The sequence below is a fragment of the Rhinatrema bivittatum genome, chromosome 2, assembly GCF_901001135.1.
Source record: "Rhinatrema bivittatum chromosome 2, aRhiBiv1.1, whole genome shotgun sequence".
NCBI classification, from domain to species: domain Eukaryota; kingdom Metazoa; phylum Chordata; class Amphibia; order Gymnophiona; family Rhinatrematidae; genus Rhinatrema; species Rhinatrema bivittatum.
Genome location: NC_042616.1, coordinates 129,864,198 through 129,876,871, shown reverse-complemented (window position 1 = coordinate 129,876,871; position 12,674 = coordinate 129,864,198). Strand labels below are relative to the sequence as shown.

At 41.7% G+C, this 12,674-nt stretch overlaps 1 protein-coding gene across 6 annotated transcripts in view; it reads left to right on the top strand.

The window, feature by feature from the left end:
- JCAD (junctional cadherin 5 associated) overlaps positions 1-12,674 on the top strand; it is a 178,966-nt gene that overhangs the window by 103,095 nt on the left and 63,197 nt on the right. For 2 of the 6 annotated variants that reach the window (XM_029588618.1, XM_029588615.1), the window contains one exon: positions 6,173-6,235. The exons of 2 other annotated variants lie outside the window; for them this stretch is intronic. The gene's annotated coding sequence lies outside the window, so the exon portion shown is untranslated. Of the gene's footprint in view, positions 1-359; positions 535-6,172; positions 6,236-12,674 lie in introns of those variants that run through there. 2 more of the 6 variants (XM_029588617.1, XM_029588621.1) reach the window with 2 other exon arrangements.

Here is a 12,674-nt window from a genome sequence, read left to right as displayed (position 1 = left end):
GTATTAGAATTTAGGGAGCAGGCTTGTCTCGCCCCCTGGAAGTGAACTGTAGAGCTCTTCCAGCAGCTGCAGTGACCTTGTTTGCAAAAAGATTAATTTTTGAAGGTCATAAAAAAAAAAAAAAAAAAAAGAGCACAATAACAAGACATTTTTAATCCTCTGAATAAGCTACTTCACATGACCATAATGTTTTGAAAGGGGGGTGGCAGGGGTTTAACGTTGGATCCAGATCATACAGAGTTATTAAGTGAAAACACATCTGCACTAAACATTTTTTTCAATCCCTCCCTTTTTTTTTTAATGTAAAATAAACACCCAGGAGATGTTTGCAGGGAAAGGAGGCTTAAAACGTCTCTAAAGTTTCAGGCTCACTTCAAAGTCATTAAGCTGGTGAGGGAAGCTTCTCCAGTTTTACTTCCTTTCCAAGTGGCTGCCTGAACTAGGCATGCTCGGCAGTGGCCTCACGCAGTGCTTTATCACAGTACTGTAGCTGCACAGCCAGTAGGACTGATGGAAGCACGAAAGAGCTGCTCGGTAAGTGTTCAACCCATTCTTTTATAGCAGGAAGGAAATGCCATGCTAGTTTAGGCTGCGTGAAATAAGATATTTTTTTCCTAGAAACTTTGCTGCTCGTTTTCAACAAGCCATGTTACAGAGGAAGGTATAGAGAGACTGCCAGCTGCAGGCGATTAAGTTTCTGTCCTGATTTCCATCACTCTACGTTCCTTCATGTCAGAGATACAAAAAAAAAAAAAAAGCACTATTTCTGCATATTTCTCAAACATCTCTATAGGTTTTTCAAATGTGCTGGTAGCCAGTTTTGTGCATATTCTATTTAAACATGTTATTTATGTCTAGGGAAGTATCTCTTTCCGTACAAAAACTTTGCCGCAAACCAGTGTCCGAGAGCAACAGTGTAAGAGTCATTGCACATTAGCTTAAGGTCCTCCCTGAGCTGGCTCTCAGCTCTGCGTTCCTTTCACTCGTCCTGGCATCACTTTTACTATATGATGTAGAATCTCCCGCGTGAGGGCTAACATATTATAGTCAAAAAGATTGGAGGTGGTGGGGTGTTGTATCCTGCCAGGCATTAGTAGAAGGAGATGACATCTATCTGCTTGAAACTATAGACTTTGAACTGTAAACAGTCACAGTGCCGATGTATTTGCTGTAAAGAATCATATATGCATTGTAAACTGAATTTAGTTCAGCCAGAGACAATTTTATCATTATATTTCATGACTGATAACAATATTTTTCCTTGATTTTTAGTTTTAACTCTTTGGCACCCAAACATTTGAAAATGCTATTGAACTCTGAATCAATGACAGATAAGCCAGTTGCATGCCACCAGAGGGTTAACTTCTTCTGTGCTATGTATACTATAGCATATAGTTATACCAAAGTATTATGTGTGTAGATCTGACATAATATTGCATAGAGAGGTATACAGTTATAGCAAACTATAATGCATTCAATCCCAAGCTGTCAAGCTGATTCCATGAACCCTGCTTGCGGGAAATAGTTCATCGATTTAGGGGCTGTGAATCTGGGATCCGTGGCTGTGGTACAGAAGGGCTCCGTGCACGTTTCCATGGGCTCCCCTGCAGGGTTTTATTGTTCCAAAACAAAAACCCCGTGAGAGTCATGTTGTAAATCCAGCTCATTAGACTGGTTGTGAGAATGGAGGCTAGCACAAGGCCTGATCTTGCAGGCTTTTTTTATTATTATTATTATTATTATTATTTTCTAGTTTTGCTACGTACACACAAAATGTCTGAAGGTTGTTTTTTTTTAATGGCTAGAGGGATCCCACCAAACTGAGTGCTTTGCTGCAGCACCCGTAACAAAGGTAGCAGCTGTGGCAAGAAGTAAGCAAAGTGAAAGACAGGTATCAAAACATTCACTCATCATTTTAAGCATAAAGTGCAGAATAATGTGATTCTCATTTTTTTTTTCTGAATTGGAAGCACCCAATATGATGAAGTTGGTGCATACAGTACCTACAGCCTCTATGAAGACAGGATTCAAAATGAGATATGAGTAAAAAGTTCCAGTTTTACAAGATGTGTAAGTGGGCATAAGAAATTGCTAGTCTGATATAATACAGAGACAAGAACAGTAATCAGACTCACAATTCCTACCAAGAATTTGGGGAAGAACACACTTGGGCTAGGAGAGAGATTGAAGCAGTTCCTTAGTACACCTAAAAGCAAACGGCTGTGTGCAGGAATCATATCTCTGAGTTGGCTTTCAGACTACCCTTCCTTCTTCCCTTCCTAAACTCTGCCTTCCTCAGCCAGCTGAAGAGCTTGTCTTGGTTTTGTTCTGCACAGTTGCCTCGCTGGCTGTGCCAGCCTCATGTGATTTCCCCCTCAGCTAATGCCTGTTCCCATCTGCTAACTGTAATCATTCCCCTTATCTTTTCTTATTATGATCATTATTATTATTTTATGGCTAGCGTTTTAGCGTTTTTGAACAGCACGATGGAAAGTTACTTTACAGCAAAGTCAGGCAAATTCTCCCTGCACCATTCTTTTCATTCAAGAGTAAACTCATCTCTTAAAACCCATAATCCTTACGGCAGCTTGACTTTGACTGTAATTGTTACTCAGTTACAAAGATTGGATAATAGAGAAGGAAAAAAAAATCTGTTTCCTTTGAGGTGGTCAATGTGAACTGAAGCTTGTACTTATAAATCTGATTAAAAACCTGGAACATAGTTATTTGTTTAATCTTCTGAATGTTTTTCTTCATGGCAAGACTAAAAAGCCCCAACTTATCCTAAATAAACAAACAGACCCTATACATAGCTCCTAAACAGTCATTTGGGGGTAAGTTGACAGTAAGGCGCCTGAGTGCCGACATACGTGCAGACCGCACACAGCAGGACAGTCTTCTAACCCAAAATGCCCAAGCATATTGAGTTTGAAAATCAGGTTATGTGGCTAAATGTACATGCATACATTTAAAACAAAACAAAACAAAACAAAAAAAAAACGGGGAAGTTAAGTTAGGCATATTAGTGGCGAGCTCTCGATATGCATACCTCTGGAAAATGTTAAGTTATGCACATTCATCTACTGTACAACCTTCACAACATCTCTGTTCTTTGCAGCTAAATTTATTCACATACTTTCGGATGGCTGAAAATCCACTTACCTACATTTAGCTGACTTAGGGAGGTTAAATCCATTTTTAGCCCATAACAGGCACCTAAGGGTCTGAGTCACGAAGAATTGTTTTCACAACACACGGGCCGATACACGATACAGTAAAATCGCGGGAGAGCGGGCAAATGCCCGCTCTCCCGGCGCGCGCACAGGCCACTCTCCTGTGCATGTGATACAGTATCTTAATTTATTTAAATTAGGCCTGCTGGTAAAAAGAGGCGCTAGGGACACTAGCACGTCCCTAGCGTCTCTTTTTTGATGGAAGCGGCCGCTGTCAGTGGGTTTGACAGCCGACGCTCAATTTTGCCAGCATCGGTTCTCGAGCCCGCTGACAGCCACGGGCTCAGAAACCGGATGCCGGCAAAATTGAGCATCCGGTTTTCAAGCCGACAGCTGCGGGCCCATTTTAAATTTTTATTTTTTTTATTTTTTACTTTTTTAAACTTTCGGGACCTCCGACTTAATATCGCCCGGAGAAATTAGCGCCTACCTTTGGGTAGGTGCTAATTTCTGAAAGCAAAATGTGCGGCTTGGCTGCACATTTTGCTTTCTGAATCACATGGGAATACCTAATAGGGCCATCAACATGCATTTGCATGTTGCGGGCGCTATTAGGTTCAGGGGGGCTGGATGCACTATTACCCCTTACTGAATAAGGGGTAAAGCTAGCGCATCCAAAACGTGCGTCCAAATGCCGGCTAACAGTGCGCTCCGTCGGATCACACTGTACTGTATCGGCCCAACAGAAAGCGAGAAAGCCCTCAGTGAATCAGGCCCTACATCTTTGAAAGTTACCTCTTGACCTATAGCTTTAAATTCTAATGCCATTATATTCCTACTAAAGAGTATTAAATTAGATATTTTGACTTACCATTTGATTAAAGGAGATCAAGCATTTTCCTGCCAACCCAAACAATGTAATTCTGCCTATTAGACAGATGGATAAAAATTGACTTTTTCATTTTATAAAAAAATGACTTCAGTGGGTCATACTCAAAGATTTTGGCCTAATAGGAAAAAGTTCTTTTTCTGAATAGGACCCAGGGTATCACAAAAGAAAACGAGCTATCTTTGATCCATTGAAACCCAAGAACATTAAGCATTTTTGTGAAGACAAAATTAATATGGCCCAGGTTAGGGAAACATCTATTGCAATGGCTGTTAGTTCTTAAAGCAGGAGCTTTCACATTAGATAAGTCAGTCAGCAGTTGAAAACCTATTAAATCATGAAAGTGGCATTTTCAATCTGTCCAACAACTGCAAAGGTAGCACAAGGCATACAGCAGTCAAATGGAATACTATAGTATACACAGACATTTTAATAACTCATAAAGGCAAAGTTATCTCTTTTGAGAACAGTCAGAGGGCCACACACGATGCTCAGGCTTGGACTACTGGGTGCTTCCAAAATGAGGATTGAGCCAGGACAAACAGTACATGCTGGGCACGCCCTCCCTGCTCGTGGTAATAAAATCACGCTTTAGTCAAAAGAGGTAACAAACATGGACTTATGCAGTGAAAGGCAAACAACGCGGGATGAAAGGGCACTAACCCATGTTTCACAATTATGGCTTCGGAGCCCACTATTTGATTCGTAAGTTCCTGCTTTTAGTACCTATTTTCTCAGAAATTCAAAGCAACATTCTCTTTTTGAGGATGTATGGTACCATATGCCAGTGCTACAAAACCACTGGTAGTATATTGACTCGACTGATTTTTGGAACTTGCTAGGCTGAAATACCTCTTTAAGATCTTTTTCTTCTGATTTATGATTCAGTCCTGAGGAGATAGCAGCATGTGAAGTTTGTGAAACTTCCTCCAGCCTGTGTACATCTAAATAAATTGGGATGCTGCTATGCCATTGCTTGTTTAACCCCAAGAGAACACCATGGTGTCAGTATGGTGTATAAACACAAGATGAGCAGGGGAAGACAACTTTTAAAAACAGGGAGGAAGGGGACCATGACCACAATAAAAGTTGCATGCACACCTTTTATTCTAAAAATATACAAGAACGTAAGAAATAAAAGAATGCAGGACAAAGTGAAAAGTGACCTAGACACCTGACAAAGAGGAAGCAATAGTGCTATCAAGTGAGTTGATATTTTGAGGATTCAGTGTTGCTGCTTCAACACAAAGATGTCAGCATTTAATGGTATTTTGTCACACCGGATTAAACAATGCGTGCCTGTGTAGTGCTTACTTGTATTAGGGGAAAGTCATAGCTGGCAATTAAGGGATCCTATGCTGGGAATCCTTTTGGGCAATTTAAACCACTGTCTGAAATACATATTTTAATTTCACTTGAGTGATTTGTTATTGTCTGTTTTGAATTAGGAGAAAGTGTTGGTTAGGTACAATATATTCTCTAGTGATGAAAAGACCTTTAGGCTATACGTATATTATCTGTCTTTGCCTACCTTTTATTGTTTATAGACTACACTAGGATATTGTTCCCATTTTAGATATATAATTTGACTGGTATGTCATCATGACCCAGGATATGTAAGAGAAACAACAGGTCTATTATTGAAGAGGAAGAGAAAATATTTACTCTCAAACTGCCTAATGAAATAAGCATTATTTTGAAAGGAAGTTTTCTGAAAGGGCCAGAGGACCTGGATGGCAAATGTCATCCAAATTTGGTTTCTTTTTCTGTTGATACAATTCTGCAAACATCTTTTTAAGATTTCTGCTTAGAGGCAAATGCAGTGTGCTTTCCTACCCAAGTCTTCTGTTTTACTCAATTTGGCCATAGTCCATCCTAATTAACCTCGTGGGATTTTGAGGTTGAGAGAACCGAGTTGGAAACAATTCCTCTCTTGTAATTGTCTTTAGAGAAACAGTTGACCCAACCAAGGGCTGTCTGTATGAAATCCTCTGGGTCTATTGCTGAACCCTCTCTACCAGCTTATTTGGGTTTAACAGATGTTTTCCACCTCTTAAGTGGAAAGGGTTATCTCACTTGCTAAAGCTTCACTATTGTGCTTTGTTTCAAGAGGCTGTGACTTCTGGAATTGCCGGGGGAAGCTTACTCACTAGTTCCAGTTACAAAGGAAAAGGTAGGTCAGTCTTAAAACACTTGATGCTCCAGATGGAGAACTTTATCACATACAGTAACAGGACACTTGACATAGGGGTGCAGCCTAATCCCACACTGTACTGTACACTTACTCTACGCCATACACCTACGCTGGCTTTGTAAACCACAATCCGGAGAGCTACACCACTCAGGAAAAGCAGCCCTTAGTTTATATTGAATAATAGGGATGTGCATTCATTAACTCATTTGTTTCATTCGTTTCAGCGGTATGCGCATACCTCGTGGACTTACAGTACACACGTAAAACGGATAATACGTGCATAACTCTTTATGGAAAATACATGTGTACTATCCGTGTTATGCAGCTAACTCTGCTTCTCCTCAGAACGCCCCTTTCTTATCTGGCTTAAATTCTAGCCGGGTAACTAGTCACCCAGCTAGAATTTAAGCCAGATAAGGGCTAAATAATTAGCTAGGTAATCCATTTAGACAGATAACTATTACGTTATCCGTCTGAATGACTTTTGAATATGGACCTCTTTATTTTCTTGTATCTTGAATTATCATCCAATACTGCAGCTCCTTCATTTTGAAAATGTACATTTTAGTAGAGAAAATGAAAAAAGTAGTTAGAGAGAGCTGTTACTTTCAGAAGGTTACTGCATGTTTAAAGATGTGAACTTTCAGAGTTCTAAAAGTCTTTATTTTAGAACAACACACAGTGTAATTATTAGATGGCACATGCTCTTTTCAGAAGCTCGGTTTCAGCATATCAAATCAATTGGCACAGAGACTTCACTAAATCAGATAGAACTAGCCGCAATCCTCTCAACTTTAGGAATATAAGTTCTATGTATAGTTCTGCCTGTGGTTCTAGAAAGCAAAACTTTATGAAATGGTGCAGACCTACACACATGAAAGAGAGAAAAATCAATGAACGTGAGCAGCAGTGAGGGAGGTAGAAGGGTGAACATCTGGATGTAACAGAAGGAGAATAATTGGTATAAAAAGTGCAATCTCGAATATACTGAGGAAGGGAAGGGCAAAATGCAGACAGAAATTTTATTTGAGAGAAAAAGGCAGAGTAAAAGGGTTTGTTTACATTTTGTCTTACATCCTGGTCTTTACAACGGAGTCTGCAGTGATTAGCAGAATGCTAAAGTGTACAACAGTTTTGATCATGGAACTCAAGCTTTCTAACCCAAGCCGCTGTCACTTTGAAGAAGTCCAGCAGTGTGATGGATTGCTAATTGCAATGCCCCTTACTTCACAGAGCTGGTTAATTAAGATTAGAAAACTATGATCTACTTGTTTTTTTTTCCAAAATTGAGATCTTTCCTTACTGATATATATAGCACAGAAACCCAATTCCGAATTTATCTGGGGCAGTTTCCTCAAAGTTTTTGCCCTTAGATCTTTTAAGAGGAACATGTAGATTAAGAGAAGAAACCTGAGCTCCACTTGGCTTTGTATACACACAGCCTGACAGATCTAAAATACAAGAGAAAGCAAAGTGGCCCACAACATTAAATGCATGCATCATATAGAGACTGGTGTGGGTCTTTTTCAGCTATCTGCATTTCATCTCATAAAAATCCTTTATAAAAGGATGAAATCATACTACCAGAACCAACAGTTGTCTATTGAGGAAATATGTTCAGTGTCCTGCCAGCAGATCTAGGAACTAATTACCTCTTCAGAGTGGAATGCCAGCAGTGGTGGCTTTTTCATTCCATGCTAAAATTTTCTTTCACTGAGTCGGAAACCAGGAATAACATTTAAACGTTTCACATTTCTACTTTTTGTTCAGTATAGTCTTGCGCAGAAGTTTAGGCTCTTTTGAAAATACACGAATACATTTCTGCAGCGATAACAAGCTGTAGGTTCTCGTGTATATGTACTTGCTTGTATATCCATTTTCACAGTTTTATTTCAACAGTTTCTACCCATAGGATTCAATAGACTTGTATATTGATTCCATTGCACTTGGTAGGCATTCCTGTAAGAAATATAGAGGTCCTTCTTCAAAAGCACATGTCCAGCTAAGTTAGGGGCATTGCAGGGGCATACCTTGGAGGAGTTGAGTTAACTGGCTAACTCTAATATTCACAGTTAGTCTGATGACTTAGCTGGCTAAGTACCTGATTCATTAAGGGGTTTTTCCCATAGACACAAAATGGGATGAAAACCTTAATGAATCTGGCCCTATGTCTGGTCGGACCGAAGAGCTGTCCTAAAGTTAGGAGGCTAACTTTAACGTAGCCGGCTATTTTTCAGTAGTGCGGTTTCACTATTGAATATGCCTCCAAAGTTAGCCAGATAAGTTCATCTGGCTAATTTTGCTAGCCAGACTGTGTCTGTATATGGACCTCATAGTAAGCAGGCCTTATGGGGAGATTATGTCCATCCATCTGTCTCTCTGTGACCTACATCACAGGCAGGAGATGGGATGTAGTGCTTCGGTGTGATTAAAGAGTATGGTGTGGGAGTTGCAATGGTCGAGTTTCACGCTGGTCAGGCCTACGCTGCCCACATCTGTATAGTGATCGCGGGAGAATTCCTGGTTTATTTCCACATGAAGTGTCTTTTGTCAGCATTTTGGCAAGTAAGAGGCAGAAGGATTTGACTAGGCTCTTATACATTCACAGTCCCAGGTAGAAGAAGAGGTTAAAGAATAGGCTAATGGGCCTGTCTGCTTGAAAATAAATGGTAGAATGTAATTCTTAAGATCTTGGTAAAACTGAGTACTCACACACAGTCTATGCCATGAAGCTGAGCTTAAATCTCATCAGTCTGCATGCTCTAATGATGCTTTGTATAATTCTGTGAGAGGAATTAAAGGCACACCTGTGTCAAACACATGGAGCCAGATGTAATAAGCATTTTTCCTAAATACAAAGTTGATGAAAAGCCATAGTATATTTGGCTCGTATTCTAATATACATCCATACTGCCAGACCATAATTGTGAGTTTAACCTGCATTTCTTGCCGACATTTGTCTTTGTGGAAAGTGCTCGTAGTTGCTGAAGTAAAATAGCAGATGCTTCAATGAAAGCATATCAGAAACATCATCTTTCCTGGAAAGACCGAGGTCACCAGCTGGCTTGCAGAGTGGAAGAGAGAGGTTGTTAGCTCTGCATATGTAGCGGGGAGCATTCTCAAGGGCATGTAACTACCAGTGTCCGTGCATGCTTTTCAGCCCATACAAACCCAGGCATATGGTGCCTGCGTACATTAAGGTGAATTTTAAAAGCCCAATGCGCGCTGAAATTAGGGGATACGTGAATATGTTGGACCGGTGTGCGCTGAGCGGATTTTAAAAGCTAGCCGGATACGTGCATACTTACCGCTAAACGTACAAATAGAAAGTTCTTTTAAAAAGGGCGGGGCACGGTCTGGGCAGGGCATGGATTTAACCATGAAATTTGCGCGCAAATACTTCCGCGCCCCGGTGTGTGCCGGGGTCCCCTGCCTCATAACTTTACTTCTGCTATGGATGACGTGTAAGTCGCAAAACAAAAAATGTAGGCAGATCAGTGGGGTTTAAAGGTCAGAGCTAATAGGAGGGAAGGAAGGCTATTAAACTAGGGGGATTTGGAAGTTCTATCCCTTAGCTGGTTAAACTGGGAATGAACTGGGAAAACAGCCAACGGCGTCGGTGCGCGTGGCTGTTAAAATTCCCTCACTTACGTGTGGCGTTTGTATGCACAGGCATGTGTCCACTTAAAATTGCACTCACATATGTGCCCAGTCAGGCTATTTTATAACATGCATACATATACTCGTGTATGTTATAAAATGGGCTCGTCCCTTGGCATGGACCGTCAAAATTGTGTACATGTGCGCCTACACGCCGCTATGAAATTTACCGTCCCTGTGTTTGAAAACTGTCTTGTTATGTGGCTGTAAGTGCATGTGCACCTCTTATGCAGTGTTAAATGAAGGTGTAATGTGCATGCATTAGCAGCATACCTACTATCTGCAGACATTCGATTAAATTGAAAGGTGCCCTAGGGATGTACAGCTCCCAATTGTTTGGTTTGGTTCTTTTTTTAACAGTTAGCGTAATGGTTTGGTTTTTTTTTGCTTCATTTTCTGTGCCAATCCAAAACCCCCCAAAACCAATTAAAAAACAAAACAAAACAGGCCTCCAGCAGCCCTAGCTGGGCCTTCCTGAGCCCCTGTGACTCCCATCCCTGGGTCAAAGCCCGAGCTGGCTCAGGCGTGCGGCTTCATTTTTAAAGCGCCAGGACCTGGATGGGAGCGAGTGGACAAAGCTCTTGACCTTTTGGAATCAGGATCTGGGAAGGGCGTAAGTAGGGGATTCTGGTGGGAGCCCTGTTCATCAAATGTCTGTTCATTTGGAATGAACTGAAAATGACCTCATTTGTTGCTTTTTTGGCATGTTATTGAAATTTGTGCACGTCCCTAATCTGCACACGGATTTTCCAACCACTCCTCCAACACCCCCCCCCCCCCCCCCCTGTGCAACCAGTAAGTAAGCCTGTGATTTCTGGTGGCTGAAAATGCACTGAGGTGGGGAGGGCTGATTGAGGCGGGTTGACTTTATGTTTCTTCCCATAACTGGTATCTAAGCCTTTGAAAATGTTCTCTAGCATGCTGTGCCTTCTTTACTTGTTTTTTTGGATATAGATCGTGTCATTTAATATTTGTCCACTCTTTTAAATTGATTTGAGATATTTTAACTAATATAACAGTTCCTGAACCACTTACCCGTCTGGTGCAGGCTAGCCCAAGAATTGTAAAAGTTACAGCTTCTCTTTAAATTCTGTTCTTTCTCTACCTGGCATGTGTGCTTTCACAGAGCCAAGCTGCAAAACTGGGCAGACTAGAAGGGCTGAATTGTCTCTGTTTGCTATACTATTCTGTTTCTACTAGCTCGACACACTGAAAAGCTCCAAAGTATTGTTTATGGTGATACAAAGTAGTAGAACGAGTGATTTTAGCTGTTGTCACTTTATTTACTTTGTTATAAAAGGCAGAGATGTAGCCTTCTTCCCATCACTTTGGAAGCCGAATGGTTAATTGTGTGTAAGTCGGAAACTAGTGAGATAGCCTGCATCCTCAGGAAGTAGCATGTACTACCAGGATGATGTCACTGGCAAACAAAACAAATATGGCCTGGAAAAACAAACTGGGTTAGACATTGCTGATCTTACCTCAGATTAGAAACATTGGACAGGCTTCAGTAATTGTCATAATAAGGAGGATCTGTCTCTAGGAAGATAAAATACAACCAGGTTTGATGATTCCCCCCCCCGCCCTCACATGATCAAATGTATTCTGTGTCTTGTATTCATTTACACCTCAGCTTAAAACTGGTGCTCCATGCTGACTTGGCTCTGTGTGACAGCGGTGTCAAAACTGTCTGTTCAGAAAGGTGATTTAAGTGAAAATATGTATTTGGCCACACTCCTCTAGTTCCATCCAATCCTTGTGGTCCTTCTCCTCTCCCACCGTAAACCTTCTCATTTTCCTCCCTCCTCCTAGGCCTTCCCTCGTATTTTGCTCCCCATAATGGACCTTTTCACTTCTCCTTACTTCCCCCTCGTTCATCACCCTCCCCCACAGCTCTTCTCTTTCCTTTCCTCCCCTTTTAACAAGCTGGCCATTCCTATCTCCAACTGGGGCAGCGGCGGTAGGACTGTGAAGGCGCCAGGGCCGGGTAACTAAGCTAACCCATGCTCCAAGCCCTGCAGTTGACCTGTCCCCTCTTGGTCTCCAACCAAGCGTCGGAGACTAGGAACCCACATTAACTCAGTCCCTAGCCCACATTCCTTCACAACCTGCTGCCACCACAGCCACAGTCAGGATCCGGTGACTTGCCCGTGAAAAAGGAATCATGGGCCACATGTGGCCCATGGGATGTATTAGGAAGTTTGTAGGGAATACCTTCCTTCCCTTCCCATGAGTTATGCATACAGAACGTTTTCTTCTGCTTTGCATCATTCCATAAAATTATCGTCCTCACCACTACTGCTTCTACCAGCTTACTGCCTACCAGCAAATTGGTGGTTTAAAACAATGCATCAGATTCACAGTTGCTAGAGTTTGAGATGTCAAGTTAGAACACTTAGGGGGTCAATTTTAAAAAGGCCGTGCATGTGTCCATGTGGGCGCGGTTCCTGGTGCGTGCACATGCACGCCGGATTTTAAAATCCGCATGTGCAAGTGTGGGCAGCCCATGACTCGCGTGCGCGGGGGGGGGGGGGGGGGGGGAAGATTTTATAAGGTACACGCGGCGACACAATCAGGTCTCCCCCAGTTCCCTCCCAGTCTGCTTTCCTATCTCTAACTCTAATCTTCCTCCCTTTTCCCCTCTCCTCCCTGCCCCCTATACCTAGCCTGACTAACCCCCAATTTTTTATTTTACTACTTACTGCTCTTCTGGAAGAGAAGTACTTTCCGCACACCGGCTGGCTGCCGGCTCATGCTT